A 3,903-nucleotide genomic window follows, 5' to 3' on the forward strand; every position below is an offset into this window, starting at 1 on the left:
CGCGTGCGCGCGCGCACACACACACACACACACACACACACATACACACACCACAAACCAGGCCAACAAGTTTGGCATAGAGTTGTCATGCCCTGACCCATAATCACAGAGCACTTCTCAGCTCTGGCCCTTCACAGAGGAAGAGGAACAAGGGTAATTCCAGCTATTACAGGCTCCTGGGCACCAAATGAAACACTGCTGTAAATTGTATATAATCAGTGAGGAAGACTTCTATTTCTCCGTGGTTATGAATGGGACTTTTCCTTCCTCTTGTCTAGGAGGAAGGGAACAGGTTTAGATCAGTCTGGGGGAGTGTCATTTGGTGGACATGACCAGAACTCTCCCTGGATCCTAGGAGGGTCCCAGTTCTATATTCAGGGCCTGTGTAAACAGAGATTCTTATGTCTCGTTTCTTATACCAAAATTTCCCTTCTTACCACACAATTTCTGTCCTTAGAACCAAGCACATTATAAGGGGGTGGAGATTTTCAGATGCCTGGAAAATTTCTTGGTCATCCTGTGGCATTTTTGCAACTTTATCCACATAGTCTCTGCCCTCTGGAAGATCACAATTTTGTAGGAAAATGCTGGGTTACAAAGGTCTGGACCCTTTAGAAGCACAAGGGGGAGGGCTCATCAGATATGACATACATTTCTATTCCTTCTAGGTTAAGCTTTTAGAAATGAACCTTCCAGGGGTGACTGGTGATGTACCACAGGTGGTGAGAGTGGTAATTGGAGGTTAAATTTCCCTTAACTATTCCCACATATATATCAGGACTGTCCTTCAACACATTCTCTCTCAGCCCCACACACTGTGTGGGACACCAAGAAAGTGAAGTGGGTAGTAGAACCACTCTCATTTGGGACAGTCTTCCAAAATGGAGACAAGAATTGCACACACAAAGCAATTAGAAAACCAGGCAGAAGAAAATACATTTCTGAACTGTACAGAGAACAGAGGGTTCCCAAGTGGAGAAACATGGTATGAAAGTCAGGGAAGATGGAGCTAAGTTGTGTAGGAGTCGGGTGAGCGGAAAAGAGGGGGCAGGCTGGGCATGTGGATAGCGTGTCCTCCATCCCACAGACTAGAAGTCATTCAGTCCATTCTGACCTAGTTCTCACCACCAACCTTCCTTTCAGCTTCCCTTTGTGCAATATATATATATAAAATTTTTTTTTTTAGAGAGGAAAGGAGAGGAAGAGAGAGATAGAAAGATCAATGATGAGAGAGAATCATTGATAGGTGCCTCCTGCACGCCCCATACTGGGGATGGAGCCTGCAACCCAGGCATTTGCTCTGGTCGGGAATTGAGGTCAACACTCAATCACTGAGCCATGCCGGCTGGGCCCTTTGTGCTTTTTTTTTTTCTTTCCATTTGGCACTTGACACTATTTTCTATATTTCATTCTGAGTTTTCTATCTATCTGTATCAGGTGATCTTTCTCACATGTCATTTTTTAAAATTTATCTTTACTGTTTACAGATGTCCCCCTTTTCCCCCATTGATCCCCACCTCCTTGATCTCACTTATATGTGGAATCTAATGAACAAAATCTAATGGACAAACAAAATAGATCTAGAGGCATGGAAGCATGCAGCAGACTGAGGATCCTCAGAGGGAAGGGGGTGGGGGGAAAAGAGATGAACCAAAGAACTCTTATGCATATATGCATAACCCATGGTCACATATCAGTTTTATCAGTTACTCTTTTCTATCATTTTTTTCCTTCTATGGTGTTTTCATTATGTAATCTATTTCTCAATCTCTTTTTATCTTTCTATCTATTGTCAATCAAATTATCTATTTTTATCCTTATTATCTTCATGTATATGCTTTTATTTTACTGTCCTTTCTCTTTCATGTCTAAATGGTTATTCACCTTAAATCTTTCATTCTTCCTTTTCTTCATTACCCTCTACTCTTTTTCCCACCCTGATTTCCACCCAATATATGTCTTCCTTTATAGGGCAACACTCCTTCCTCCCCCAAATATTTGCTTTCCTCTCATTAATTAACAATAAGCAAACAGTTATGTGAGCATCTCTTATGTGCCAAACAGTGTTACTAATATAACTGTTTTATAGATGTTCAATCACTCAATCTTCCCAACAACATTGAGGTAGTTGATTCTTATTATCCCCATTTTAAGGAAACCGAGGTACAAAGAAGTGAAGTAACAGACCCAGGGTCCTACAGCTAATAGCAGAGACATGGCTCAATCCAAGACAGTTGATCTCTAGAATCTGTGCTCTAACCCACTATGTAATACTACCTCTCAAGAAGGTCCACAGTACTTCAGCTTATTTAAATGTGACTCTGAGGTGGCCAAGCTGGTGGTTAATGTGGTCTCCATCATTACTGAGGCCCCCCAGCCCCTAGGACAGGGCCAGATCCCAGGAGTACTATGCAGAATAGAATGCTTAGGTGAGAGGCTCTTCTGGTCCATGATCCATTTAGAGTTGATATGCTCACTGTGCCACACTTGGGTGCAGGAGTCCTTCGGGGGCTGGGGACCCTCTGCAGCCTGGGGTCAAGCTTCCAACAGGTAGAATGCTGCTAACTCATTTCAGGTCTCAACTACTCTTAGGACCAGAAATTACTGGTTCTTCAAACTTTTAGGGAAACTTCCCCCTGTTCTGTTCTCTCAACTTCAGCTCTGGCCCCAAACAGTCTCCTTTCTCTCCTCCCACAACATTATCCAACATGGAGCTCAGAATTCCTAAAGTAAAAGTGAGGAAAGGTGGTTGTCCACAGGCAACTTGCTTTTAGCATAGCTCCCTAAACGGCTTATGCTAGGGAACACAAATGTCTGCCACCTTCTTGGAATGAGGGAGGGAAAAATACAAGGAGACAAAGACATAGATTATTATCTCAACAAATCCTCTTGCCCCAAATCATGGATGAAGGGAGGTGAGCACAGACTGAAGATTCCACAATACCTTACTCCTGTCCAGGTCTCCAAGCCTGTGAGCCTCTTAGCTTGCCTCTGTGTCCAGTTTCTTCCCATACAAGCATTCCTGCTTTTGTAGCAGGGATAATCTGCTTGAAGTACCAGTTTTCCCCATGAAAGCTCTGTTCAGAAATAGTAAAAGCCATGTTGTCTGTTTTGAAGTTAGATCACAGTGAAGAGAGAACTTTGTGAAGAGTCTAAAACCCATTAAATTTTGGGGAAACCAAGATGGCGGCATAGGTAAACACTGGAAATTGCTGCCTCGCACAACCACTTCAAAAATACAACTAAAAGACGGAACGGACATCATCCAGAACCACAGGAAGGCTGGCTGAGTGGAAATTCTACAACTAGAAGGAAAGAGAAAAGCACACTGAGACTCAGAGGAGCTGAGGTAAAGTGCAGAGGTACAGAGGTGCACGCGGCAAGGGCTAGCGACTGAGGACGCGGCTGTCTTTTTGAATCGGGAGGGAGTCACGAGCCCCCGACTGCTCTGAACTCCAGTTCTGGGTGAGTCTCTGGGGACCCAGACTCATACAGGGAGAAACTGGACTGTCTGGCAGCGGGCAGAACTCAGAACTCGAGGATGGCTTTCTCTCAGAAGTGCTTGCAGCGATTACCGCAGGACACTGAGAAGTGGGGCCTCTTAGGGCAGGACTGAGGAGCAGCCATAGCTGTTTGCTCTGCCCTGTTGATCCCCTGAAACCCAGCCCCACCCAAGCTGTGACCAGAGGCTTTTGCATATGAAAGGCCTGGCCCTTTGCAATCTGAAAATTACCTGACAAACTGCAGCTGGGTCAGAGAGACCCAGAACTTCCAAAAGAAGGCCCAAGGCCCCACAGCAGCTTGCATTGCTTCATAGCTGGGCCTCATCTGGGCACCTCCAAACCCCAAACAAAGAAGAGGAATCTGCAGATCTCTCCATAGCTCCTGCTGGGTAGCCTCAGG

This window comes from Myotis brandtii, unplaced genomic scaffold (assembly GCF_000412655.1).
Source record: "Myotis brandtii unplaced genomic scaffold, ASM41265v1 scaffold504, whole genome shotgun sequence".
NCBI classification, from domain to species: Eukaryota; Metazoa; Chordata; class Mammalia; order Chiroptera; family Vespertilionidae; genus Myotis; species Myotis brandtii.